The sequence below is a fragment of the Diceros bicornis genome, unplaced genomic scaffold, assembly GCF_020826845.1.
Source record: "Diceros bicornis minor isolate mBicDic1 unplaced genomic scaffold, mDicBic1.mat.cur scaffold_108_ctg1, whole genome shotgun sequence".
Classification (NCBI taxonomy): domain Eukaryota; kingdom Metazoa; phylum Chordata; class Mammalia; order Perissodactyla; family Rhinocerotidae; genus Diceros; species Diceros bicornis.
In genome coordinates this window covers 681,956-695,870 of record NW_026691022.1, presented here as the reverse complement: position 1 = coordinate 695,870, position 13,915 = coordinate 681,956, and the positions used below count along the sequence as shown (strand labels likewise).

General features: G+C 44.4%; 1 long non-coding RNA gene across 1 annotated transcript; it reads left to right on the top strand.

The window, feature by feature from the left end:
* The first annotated feature begins 12,017 nt into the window (after positions 1–12,017).
* Positions 12,018–13,024, top strand: LOC131402472 (uncharacterized). The gene is made up of 3 exons (XR_009218694.1): positions 12,018–12,120; positions 12,413–12,448; positions 12,974–13,024. It is a non-coding gene; the product is annotated as an uncharacterized LOC131402472 (long non-coding RNA).
* The last annotated feature ends 891 nt before the right edge of the window (positions 13,025–13,915 follow it).

The following is a 13,915-nucleotide window of genomic DNA, read 5'->3' as shown; positions in this document are numbered from 1 at the left end:
ACTTAATTCATGATACAGAAATGACCTATGTCTGAATTAACATGTGACAAAGAAGAGAAAGATTGATGGATTTTATGTTAAAATTAGATGCAAAATCATAGTTCTGGCCCCTGGCCTAGTGGTTAAGTTTGGCAAGCTCTGCTTTGGCAGCCCACGTTCTGTTCACAGGTGTGGACCTACAACACTGAGCAGCTATGCTGTGGCGGTGACCCACATACTAAGTAGAGGAAGATTGGCAACAAATGTTAGCTCAGGGTGAATCTCCCTCAGCTAAAAAAAAATAAAATTACATGCAAAATGAGAATAATTTATGGAATCAGATTTAATATATATTAAAAGATAAATCTCATTCAAGTAGGTATCATCTCTTCATTGAGTTAACACTTAATGAAAAAACAGATATAAGTTCAAAACACTAATTCCTCAGCATCAATTATCCTATCAATTTTAATATAAAAAGGAAGAAAAATCATGGTAAATAAAAATTGATGTTATCATGAAAGGTTAAGATCACGACGGACATTACAAAGAGATGCTGTGAAAGTCAAGCCTGTCTCATGGGGAATTTCTCAACCACATCACTCTCTTTTTCTTCAGCACCGTTGTTGCTTTCCTCACTCTGTTTTCAGGATGCCTTTCTTGGCTCCTTGCTCTCTCTGCCTCCTGGGCAATCTCGTCTGTCCTCGAGGCCACAGTCACTCCCTCCCATGCTTTTCTTCACTTTCTGTGTCTGTCTCCTGATATCTCCAAAAGATGCTCGTTGCCTGCAGAGGGGCTATGAGAGACCCACACCCAAACCAGGACTCATCTCTGCCCAATATGGACATTGGCCAGGGGTGGGCTCAGGGCTGGTGTGCAGACCCCTCAGCTCCAGCCACAGCCCAGGGATTCACCTGGACCCCCCAGTGCAACTGTTTTTAAGGTATTTGTGAATCCAAAGGACTTAAGAGTTCTCCTTCACTGCTGCAGGCCTGGAGTCCCTGCAGACCCCTGTATCCACAGACTTGCTGGGGATTCTCCAAGGTCTCCTCCCATTGACTGCACATGACCTCACTGCCAGGATGGGAAGTGATTCTAGTAACTGACCTCTGGAATATACAGCTGCTCAGCCTTCAGACTGTATAGAACTTCAGTTTTCTACTTGGTTTTAGTTTCATGGTCTCGTTGTTTCTACTATGAAGTTAGGACATATTTTTTGAGCTTTCTCTTTAAAAACAGAATAAAATGCAAAATTGGAACAAAGAGGAGCATGAAGACTACCATCCATGGAGAATGTTCGCAGCTCATTTGGATATTGCACCCTCTTTCTCTCCCTGGAGAAATGTGTCTCAAATCATACTGTCCATTACAATCATTGCAGAGTTTTTATAACTCAGATTGCTGGAACTCAACCCAAGTAGGTCTGGGGAGGCAACGGAGAATTTTCATTTCTAAGACGTTCCCAGCTGATGTTGATGCTGCTGATATAGGCATCACACGTTGAGAACGGGATTCTGGGACACTATCAAGCTGATGTGTCACTATCAGTGCAAATCCAGACCAATTTGCCTCCTCCATCTTGCTTAAGGGTGTTATTCTCTTCCCTTCTCTATCATTGTCAACTATACACATGCTGGTACCCTGTAACTTACGTTATTGGGACACAGAGATCCAAGGACTCCATAACTCCTTTGAGTGTCCCATCTCTAATGAAATCACGCACTCTTCCACCCTTAGATACTCACTTCCACACCCAGAGCCTGTTTTCAACCAAAATTCTCCTGCTTGCAAATCAGTAACTCAGAAACACCACATTCCCACCACACATTTCCACATTTCTAGTTTTTACACAAAGAACTCTACTGTATATAACCATTCTTTAAGAAAATAGATTACTCCAGTTAGAGTATCTTAACAAGGCTCTCTTCCTACTCCTCCCTATTAATCTTGGATTCTGTGGTCCATCATTTCAATAACCCACTGACAACGCTCCCTAATTCTTTACTCTCATCATATCTGCCCTGCAAGCCTCTGACTTTGGATGATTCCAAATACCTGCCAGGCCATGTTGACACCTGCACTGAGGATCGCCGCTGAAGAGAGAGCACACGAGGAGCCTGGGGGTCCCAACAGAGAATCAACAGCAACCAATGGGCCTCCATGCATTCTCTAACGCTTCCTGAATGCTCTGTTAATTTCTTTCCATTTCTTGAGTTCCATAAAACTATTTTCTCTTGACCTACTTCATAGCTCACAGACAAATTGTTAACCACCACACAAGAACTATTTCACACTCTAGTCATCAGATCTAGAAATTTTCCTCATAAGCAATTCATTTATCACAGCATTTCTGTTGTTTTATACAGATATATTTCTTTCTTAGGTAAAACCATTCTGATTTTCATCTCATCTTTCCATTTCAATGACCTTATGCTTTCAATATTCGCAGTACTTTCAATCACCTCCCTACTGGGATCATGCCTCATGTTTCAAATATGCACAAATCTCTACCATCTACAAACCAATCCCTCATCCATTGTTCCTAATGCCCCTCACCCTCGATGTCCTCCCTCTCCTCCTCCTGCCAGGGACTCATTGTGAAAAGTTCACTTACATCCCAATGCCTGTTTCCACACTGGCAACTGATCCCATGTCCCCATTCTGTGGATGCTTCTCTTGCTAAGCTCACAGGTCAGGGGTCTTACTATTCCAATGTGGCCTTTTCATTATTTGTCTGACATGTCCTGCAGTAGCATGTGACTTTGTGGCCTTCAAGTTCCTTTAGAAAGCTCATTTGTCCTTGGGATCCACCAGTGCTACACTGTCCTTCTCCTGCTCCAAACTTCCTGAGTCACTTCTTGGCTTCTCTTTATAACCAACCCACAATGCCTGATGCTTCCCAGAAGTCAGCCCTGCTCTGACATCTGCTGTCCACCTGCACCCTCCTACTAGGCAATCATATCCATTTCCCTGGCTTCAAATACCACTAATGAGCTAAAAATGTTCAAAGAATCAGCACAGATCTGACTCTGTCCCCCAGACCCAAATATCTACCTGCCCACTCAGCCCATCAGTGATGACTCGACTCACAGTGTCCAGGTTCCAAATTGAAAAAAACACATTCCCAAATAATTCACTTCTCTCTCAGTGTTCCCAAATTCACTTGTTTGTGCTAATATCCTGTCTGTCCCTGAGTGTCATTCTGGACGCTCTGCCACCCCACATTCATATCAATGAACCATCCATCCACCCTCCTGAATCCTCCTACAGATTCTTCACTTTTGGATTATTTCTAATCACCTTTCAGAAATGACACAAAATACCATTCCCACACAGTGAACTCTCCTGCTCTAGCAACCTAAATTACAAAACTCCATTTTTCCTCTTTGTTGATATTTTTTTCCACTTTACTTATATGTGCATCATCTCTTTCTTTCAATATTCAGTTCTCACTAAATGGGATACTCCATATAGACATGACTAATGTAGATTTTCTAGATGTTTCCCTCAACAGTGTTCTCATATGGCTTTTCACACAAAAAGAGTTCATATATTATATCCATCTATCTATCTACCTACCTACCTACCTATCTAATTCAAATACTAAAAGTTCACTTCCTGAAATATTTTAAACCCATCCACTTAACTACATTTATGCAAAGATATCAAGTTTTTTTGGTATACTGCAATAAATTGGCAATTACAGCTTAAGATTTCCAAATCCTCTCTCCCTGTAATCAGCCAACGAGATTCTAGTTACAGTGATCTGTTTAAAATGTAAAACTGATCAGTTCACCCTACCTTTTAAATCCTCAATTTCTGTCTTCAGCAGATATTTTTCCTGTTGTCCTATCATAATTATTAATACTACCCTTTTCATTCCTCAATATGTTCCAGTTTGGAGAGAAAACTATTTGGTCATTCTATTTAGAGAGCACCTACCACATGCAAAACTCTGGTGTAAAACCTGTGATCTACAAAAAAGCTAAACAGACTCACCGCCCCTGTTTGACCTAGTCTTAACGTGAGGAAAGACATAATAAACTGCAAAGAATTTATAACATGCCATGTGGAAATAACCATTGTGATGAACAATAGGGCAGAGAGAGAGAGTTTGAGCTTGAGTACATTTTCAAGGCTAGCTGTGTTTGTGTGTGTGTGTGTGTGTGTGCGCGCGTGCATGTGCTGATGCATGCTGCCAGGATAGGATGAGTTGCTTTCTCCTGTGGGGTGGGGGAGCCTCCTTTGCTTTGGGAAAGTTCCTCTCCGTGCACCTACTATGGACTTTGTCATCCACATGTATTAGTCACGGTTGTCTAGAGAAATAGAAATAGAATATATATAAACATAGAGATGTGGAGATGTATTACAGGAATTGGTTCACGAGGTTATGGAGGCAGAGAAGTCCCACAATCTGGCATCTGCAAGCTGGAGAACCAGAAAAGCTGGTGGTATAACTCAGCTGAAGTCTGAAGGCCTGAGAACCAGCACCTCTAATGTCCAAGGGCAGGAAACAATGGGCGTCCCAGGTCAGGAGGAGAGAGTGGACTCACCCTTTCTTTTCCTTTGTGTTTAAACTAATTCTTGCTCATGTAACAGTATTTTTGATGTTTCATATAGGAATCTAGCTTCCTTTCACATTCCTCAACTTATTTACCAGTTGTAAACTTTATAAGTTATGTCCCACTCAAATAATAGATTTTCTCTTCTTCTCTAATATTACTTACCTCTTACTTTTTGATTCTCATTTTTTCATGACTGTGCTCTCCAGTGCCACACTGAATCACAATAATGTTTGCCAGGAGCATTTTCCTCTTCTTAAGTGTAGCGTAAACACCAGATAAATTCCTTGTCAGGGCAGAGCAGGCATCTAAGAGAGAGAAAGTAAAAACGTGCAGGGGAATCACTTCTACCTGGAAATCAACAGACTTGCTTCTCTTGGCTGTTTGGAGCTGGAGATGCTATGACAATGTAGCCAGCTGAGAATCAGAGCATCTCTCTCTAGTCCCAGGAATTAGTCCTGGTCAAATCTCTCAACTTCTTTAGACCTCGTTTTCTTCACCTGTAACATGAAGAGTTGGATGAGTCTTTTTGAGGTCTGAAATCCAGTGATTCCAAGATATCCTTCACCCAGATACACTTAACAAAGATCAGAGAGAATTTTTAGTTGTCTTCTTCTGCATCAACATTATTATCCATATCACCACTTAAAGACATATCAAATGTCTACTTTTGCATGACACTGATAAAACAGGTTCCATACCAAATCGCTGTTCATTGGGATAACAAATCTATAGTTAATTGTTTAGAGGTAAGTATAGAGATGGGCCCTGCTGGAACCAGCAATCAATGCTTTAAAGCAATGTCTTGCTTTTTTTTACAGCAAGGCTGTGGAAACATTCCCCAATACACCAGAATTCTTCCGTACTTTGAAAGTATGAAATAAATGGGAGCCTTGAATCCATGGTTACGAGTTAATAAAGATATGATTTTTAAAATTTTACTAATGATGCCATTTGCCTAGTATGGGGCTGTTCTCTGGTGAGTCAAGAGCAGATGTATTCAAGGCCACTTTCATTCCTTTAATAAATATTTACTCAGCGCCTACCACTTGCTGCAAGATATCAGTGATCTACCCTAAGAGCATTTATATTCTAGTAGGGTGACACAGACCATAAACAAAAAGAGAATCCTGAGGTGATCAATAAAGTTATATATATGTCAAACATTTTTCATTCTGGACTATTTTTCACTCTTTCCCTTCTTTTACTCTTTCCCAGAACTCTAAGCATGGACTTGAAAACCCAGAAAGCATGGGTCCCATGTTTCTTCTCGCAACACCCCTGTTTCAAAGACATAGTGTTGATAATCTGAGAGTATGTCTCCTTAAGACTAAGTTCCTATGAATCTGCATTATTTCATCACTTTCTTGAGAGGACGGATGATATTACGAAAGGAAAACAAAATATCATATGGGATTTATACTCGAAATGATGTTTCCACTCTAATTGTGTTATTTAATGTGGTGTGATTTGGGGCAAGTCAGTTACTCCTTCACAGACAGTGGTAATAATACCCTGAAAAGCATTCTATAGAGATTAAATGAAACAAAGTATGAGAAACTGCTTTGTAAATTGCAAAGCCATCTATTTCAGCTTATTTTTTCTAATAATATTTTCATTTATCCAATCCTTTTGGACTCTACACAACCTGCCTAGACTGAGTTTTATCATTTATTCAACCATAATAATGGGTCAAAATGGGTGAATATTAGAAATTTCATATGGTTCAACTTAATTAATAGGCCATCACAATATTTAATTTGGTTATAATTACAGTTAAATTTTTCATGTTGCCTTACCATGTGCCAGGCACATTCTAGGCATCTGACATGTATTCACTCATTTAATCCTCACAACAATGCTATGGAGACAATACTATTAACCCCTATTGTATGGATGAGGAATATTAGAGGTTATATAATTGTCCAAGGTCACACAGCTGGTACCCAGGCAGCCTACCTCCAAAGTCTCTTTTAGGGATCCATTAGAGGTCGTGGCGCTTACATTGTAAAAGGATCACCCTGGTTTCTGGTTGGCGAATGGACCAGAGGGGACTAAGCAAGAAAGCACATGACTACTGAAATGATCCGGGCAAGCAATTCTGAATACAGGATTTCTTTCCTTTTTAAGGCTGAATAATATTCCATTGTACAGATGCCCCAGATTTTCTTCATCATTTCACCCACAGATGCACAATTAGGTAGTTTGCATCTCTTGGCTATTGTGAATAATATTGCAGTGCATTTTGTCAAACGTTTTCCTGGCACTTAGTGAGTTTGAAAAAATTCTCCTTCTACACATTAGTTACTGTAATGAACTACTTTCTAAATGTCTAAAGTTTAAATATTTGTCATTCTACAGAAATACCTTGCCTAATCATGATTTGTGTTGTTATCAGTTCATGAATGATCTTAGATTTTTGTACAAAAAGTTGTTATAATGGCTTTTTTTGCATGTATTCAGGAACCTTGCATAATATGGGTATTCCCTGATACTTGATTTTTAGTAGAGTTTTCTAGTAAGCCTTTAGGATAGGAAGTATCTTCCTAGATGTGAGGCAGAGAGCAGAAAAATAATAAAGTGATTGTCATATTTAATTACATCAAAAGAAAACTGTCGTTTTGCTAAATTGTTTTTACACACCCTTTGCTTATTTGTAAGAATGGCATATATCGTTTTATTAATGAAAAGAAAATTCAATAAACAATTTTAACATAAAACAACATCTATTGAGAAATTATATGAAAATTTTAGCAATATGCTGTCATCAGTTTCCTCATCTGCAAAATGGAGATAGATAATACCATCTTCCTATGGGTTGCTGTGAAAATACTTAAGAGTAATGTATGTCAAATGCCTATCACCATGTCAGTTGGAAAGTGATGCCCCACTCATTTTTCTACCGGGATGATGAGAGCTTTTTTTATGCTTGAAGTTGGTAGTTTTCAAAATATGTTCTACTGTTGTAAAGTGATTCCTTTTTACAAATTATTTGTAGAGTTAGATGATCACTTTGGAATACAAATTCAGGCTTCCGTGTGTGTGTGTGTGTGTGTGTGTGTGTGTGTGTGTCTATACGCACATCTCTCAAATAATACTTCAAGCCTTATAATGAAATCTACCTTCCCCACTCTTGACTCTGGTTCCAAAAACAACTTTAATTTTCTGGTTGAAAATCTATATTTCTATATTAGCTACTCATACACTTTTTCATTTTTCATCTTTTGACTATTTATAGTTTCTTTCTTCTCTGAAACAATCAGCATGAAGAGTTCTTACATACATTAAAAACATAATTCCCCTTGCCCAATATAACTATTTAATGAATTAGGATAAATCAAAATTCAATGTCTACTGTTTTATGACATAAGTGTTTACCATTTTATAGCATACGAATCTTATCCAGAGATGTGCTACATCAGATATTATGAACACATTTTCTTTCTCACTTTGTCCTTTGACCTTTTAAATGGTAAAATTCTCTTATTTCTTTGTTGTCTTCCTATGGATTCATCACTGGTTCATCTCCTTCCACCAGAAATTTAAATCTCTTTTCAGTAACTTCTGACGCATGAGACAATTCATGGGCTTCAGGTTTTGCTTGGGGACATCCCTCTTGGGCTTGAACATATACACAGGCCCACATATACACAGTATGTCTGGAAGGATAGAGGAGAAAAGGATGTTTATCTCTGTGCAAAAGGACTGGGAGACAGTGGTAGAGTGAGAATATTTTACTGACTTTGCACCACTATTTGAAGTTTTCCTATACGTGTATCTACGACGTAGTGGCCTCCCTCCCCCCAGATTTTTAAAATTAAAATAGCGTTATATCCTTATCTACTGGCTTGGGACAGCAAGTTGTAGAGAAATGTGAATATATGATCCAATTTTTTAACGAAATTAAGAACAGCAAACACGCACAAAAAATTTGTAATTGTAAATATGGGCACATCATTCTATGAGGTTGTATAAACGTGAGGAAAGGTATGAAGAAAAGTTGTTCAACATCCAGCTACCTGTATAGTCAAGGGTCCACGTAAAGCCCCGCCTCCAGCCCCGCCCCTGGAGCTGATTTCCTCCCACTGTGAAGTTGGCCAGACTTATTCCAGCCCCACACCCACCTCCTCCCGCCCCTGGAACTGGTCTCCGCACAACGCTCGGGCCTGGCTCCGCCCACAGCCTGGTCCCGCCCCTTGCCCCGCCCGCACCCTTGTCCCCGCCCACAGCCCCGCCCCTAGAACTGGTTTCCACCCACAGCCCCGCCCCTAGACCTGGTCCCTGTCCCTGGTGCTGACCCAGCCCGAGGCGCGGCCTCACATTAACTCTAGAAACTAGACACCTCCCCCGAGGCTGGGGTGCGCGGCCCCGCCCTGCCCCGCCCCCCACGCCGCCTCAACCCAGAGCCCCCAAACGTCCGTCCTCCCAGAACGCCCGCCCGAGACCGGAAGCGGAAGCGCGGGCGGCGCCCTGGATGGAGCGGGAGGTCTGCGCGGTGTGTCCAGTCTTCTCGGCGCGGACGGGATTCCCGTGGACCTTCGGCCGAAGGGGCGAGGCGCAGTGAGTGGCGGGCGGTCCCGTCTCCGGTCGCGGTCGACGGAGGGGCCTGGGCCGCGGGCAGCCCTGTCAGGGCCCGGCGTCCCCGCGTCCCCCCGGAGCCTCGTTTCCCCGGGCTGTTCGCTCAGGGCGCCCGAGGCTGCTGTTCCTCCCGGCTCCGGGCGCCGCCGGCCCCTCCTCAGAGTCCCCGTCACCGTCCTCCGTGTGATTTTGTCCCCAGGGGGCTTATCCGCGTCTGGAGGCGGTGTTTGGGTTGTTACTAATGGGGGCGCTCCTGGCATCTAGGGGGGGAGGCAGGGATGCTGCTCAGCGTCCTCCAGGGCCCAGGACGGCCCGACAGAGAATCATCCGGCCCCAAATGTCAGTGGTGCCGAGGTTGGGAAAGCTGCTCCAGGGCCTGAAAATCTCCCGGGCCCTGAATGAAGTGTGAAAATTGTTTACAAGTCAGCGAGTCACTTACAGGGTCCCTAAAGGACAAGCTTGTTTAAAGGGTCCAGAGTCACCAAAAAATCTCTGTCCAGCCAAGTGAGTTGAGCGACACAAGTGCACACAGCACGAAGCTACTTCCTCCCATCTTGGGGAGCAGGTGACTGGATAGGAATCGGGAAAATCCAGTCTCAGCCAACAGTTACAGTTAAATCAGTAAATACAAAAAAGAAAAGTGAATTGGGTGACCTTTCCATCCAACACCCTATAAAAGGCTTCAAAAGCTTGTTTGCGCTTTTTTTCCCCCCTCAGACACGAAAAGCATCTGTGGAGCTCAAGTTTGAGGTGAAAGCAGGCTCAGAGTCCACCTGTGCTCGCTGATCCATGGATTTCTGTGTGACCAGGTGAGTACCCTGTGGACCTGGTACCAACAGGTTCCGGCAGCCTCCGCTGTGCAGAAGACCTGCTAGTGGGCTTTCCTGGGCTCAGGTTGTCACCACATGGGCACTGAGAGTGAGGGTATCTTGAGAAAAATTATTGATGTTGGATGGATTATATTCAAGGGAAAGATGGTAAGCTGTGTGTGGTTGTGTGTGGTAAATATTTCAGTAAGTACAGTTATATGCAAATAAGAACACATAAAACAAATGTAAATAACTGCAAATGTGTATTATAGTAGAAAATATAGATTTACTTGCATTGCATAATACTCAATAGTCAGGATTTATATATAATATAAATACAGAAATGTTTTGCGTGTGTATGTAGTATTAGAACACATCCCATGAAATATTAGCAGGGATACTCAGCAACATTCCTTAGACCCATTCAACTTGACTTCTAAAGTCCTATAAATCCTCCACAAAAATTTGAAATATAGGAGCATTCAGGGAAAAAGATGATTGAAACTTCTTTGTATTAATAACAAATTTAACATTGAGTTTGCCAGTAGCCAGATTTATTTTGAACATTTTTTTCTTTATGACATTTCAAATCATTTGGAGGAGTACTAAGCAACGCTGTAGATTGAAGGGCAGGGCACTAGTCTCTAAAAAGACTGTCCTCATCACCTTGCCTTCTAAAGGGAATTAACTTTGTTTCTTGAAACTTTTCTGAAATAACGGTCTGGTGATTCACGTTGCAGAGAATCTTGTTAAGTAATTTTGTATTTAGTTGTTGGCCTCTACTAATTGTGTGTGTATGTGTGTGTGCCTTTTTCATTCTAGCTTTCCTGTGAGGTTCTTGAGGGGAATGTGTGCTTGTCATGCAATAGATAGTCTTTGAGTGTATAATTTATGGTGACCCTCCATCCTTGTTTACTCAGGACAGAGGGGTTTTCCAGGACACAGGACGTTTAGTGTTCAAACCAGGGCAGTCCTAGACAAACCGGGATGGTTCCTCATCTGATGAGCCAGGCCCTGGGCCACATGCATGGGGACCTGGAGAACCAGAGAGACCTTGTCCCACCTCCGTGGAATTTATATTGTATTTGGGAATTTGGATTTTAGACAGTTAATGATGAGAGTGATGTGGGAGTTTGGCACAAGGGGTCTCAACCTGAGGGGGCAGGGAAGCGCTCTTGAGAAGGACTGATATTTAGCTTGAGAGCTAGAGTTGGGACTGGATTTAGCTAGTTGGAGGGTTAGACTGGAGTGAGGGTGTGGGAGTGTGTTCAAGAGAGCGTTTCAGACAGAGGGACCCGCATGAGGACACCCCTGAAGCAGAGAGCCTGGTGTGTCCATGAACTGAGAAGAGGGATGGCTGAGCCGAGTCAACACAGGGGGAGGGGTGTGAGCCACGCCGGCGATGGGGGACAGGCAGGACCAGATCAGGGGTGACTTGGGATTCTGTTCTAAGACCAGTGGGAAGACTCTGGAGAGATGCAAGTAGAAGGATGATGTGATTAGCGTTTGGTCTAAGCACCTTGGTTCAAATGGACTTCATGTTTAAATGTAGACTTAAGAGGCAAGATGCAAGGTACTGGGAATAAGATTAGGAATAAGATGATTGTTCCCTAGGCCTGGGTGATGGCTGTGGAGTAGGAAAGAAGTAGAAAGAAAAGACCTTGGAGTGTAGAACCGAGAGAACGTAACGGTACTTTCTTGCCTGCATGTGTCAGATGGCACAGGGCAGTGACTGTGCTCCTTGCTGCTGTCCGTGCAGACCTGCAGGCGCCCCCTCACTCAGGTCTGTGTGTTCACCCCTCTTTGTCACTCACAGGCCCCGCTCCACATCCTACAGGAAGTCAGGCCTTACTTGTGAGGGGGTTGTCTCACATGGGAGACACCGAGGAAAGCCTCTCCAGACATCAGAGCAGCCCCTTCAGCCTCTCCCTCAGACTCCTCCCTTCCACTCTCTCGCTTTCCACACCCAGAAGGACCCCTGCTCAGTATTCCATGTCCCCAGGTTCTCCCTCCCCCAGGCTTGAGAAGGGTGGGGCAGCCACTGGGGTGGACATCATCTGCACCTTCCACTCTGACCCCCGCTGGTCCAGGGCTGGACAGAGAGTGACTCTACTGGGAGCCGAGCCATGAGACCCAGGGCGTCACCCACCTGGGCTCCCTCACCCTGGACGGGGACAGCCTCTACATCAGTGGTGAGGGGCTGTGCTACAGCCACACTCTCTCTCCCAGTCAGAGTTCTGTGTTGCCTGCGTTGCTCTAAAGTGAGCTATGATCCATCTCTCTATGCTCCTGGTCTGAGATCAGTCTTCTCATCACTGTGTGATCACTGGGTCCAGCCACCTTCCATCTCCTTGCCTCCCCCCCTGAACACCACTCCCCTCTTCCCCTCTGCTTTCCCCACCAAGCTCCCTACATTCTCCCTCTCCCTTAATCCTTTATGTTCACCCCAACTCTTGCTCAGCTCCTCTCGCCTTCTCTCCACAGATTACACCTATGGAGCTGCAGCCCCGACTACCACCAGTGAGTATTCCTGGCCCTGACATCCTGGGTCCCGTCCGCATTTGGGGCTGGGGAGCACTTGTTCTCCTTCACCCGCTGTCCTTGGTGAGGGAAGCACCTGGAAGGGCCCTAATTCATCCCTTCTCTCCCTCCCGGGTTCTGGTGGAGAGTCCCAGCCCAGTGTGAGAAAGCCTTAGACACAGACGTGTTCTCCACCACATTCTGACCCCACGTGGTTTTCACTTTAATTCTCCTGAAGACCCGCCCTTGGTCCTCCTTTTCCAGGTATCCCATCCGTCTGTCCAGTTTTCTTCCCGTCCATCTGTCTCTCCTCTGTGTTCAGTCTCTCTTGTTCACCTATCTCTCTCTCTTGGGCTCCTCTCATCCACAAGCTTGCTCATCCCTCTGCTCACACACTCACCCCTCCCCTCACTCTCATGTATGCTTCACCTGTGAATGGTGGTCCTGGCACAGCCACTGCTGGAGCCCGGGTGAGCCTGGGGGCTCCTCCCACTCTGTCCCTCCCTGAGACAGCCCTCGCCACAGCTCCCGAGCTGGCCACCACGTCCCTGCATACTTGATCATCACCTGTGCCACCAGAAGCCACCACAGGTGTCTGGGGGCCCCTTTTCCTTCCCAAGAGAAGCTCTCCAGCCCCACACCTCCACCAGCCGGTTGTGATCCAGGAGCTGGGAAGCCACAGTGTGAGATTCTGGTTTTAGGGCAATCATGCTGATCACAAATTATAGATTATAGATTATACCAACGATTCAGTCTAAGGTCAGCCCTCAGAGCGCCCCTAGTCTTATGAAATTAACACACCATTATAGTACAATGTGGGAGGTTTCGGGGAGAGGCACCTGGCATCATTTGGAGGGGAAGAGCTTGCTAGAGAAAGTTTCACCTGAATGGAGTCTTTAAGAATGACTAGGAGGGACCCTGGCAAATAGAGGATGAAGGGTTTTCCTGGCAGAGGGGATTCCATGAGCAAAGGCTCCAGCCAGAAACAACATGCCATATGGGGAGAATTGAAATGAATTTGGGTTGCGTGAAGCATGAAGTTTAACCCGCGGTACATGGATAAAATGAGACTGAAAGGTCAGCCGGAGCCAGATTGAGTAGAGCCTTGAGTGCCAGGTCAAGAAGGTTGAACTAACACTGAAGGCCATAGGGAGCCACGGGTGGTACTAGAGCAGTGGTGGCCCTAGTGAGGTATTCATTTCAGAAAGATCCTTCTAGTGGTCCATGTAGAACATCCTTTAGACAGAGCATCCAGTGAGCCTGCTGGGGTGTTGGTCCAGGTGAAGGAAGTTAACACCTAAGCTGGGACAGGGATGGAGAGAGGGAGTGTGTGTGAGGACCAGTGTGCAACTGGAATTTGTGTTACTGGGAGGGAGGAGGAGCTGAGCAGATGTGCTGGTTCTGACTTGGGTGACCACACGGGTGGGTGGTGGTGCCACTGGGAGAGAAGACGACAGATGATAATGA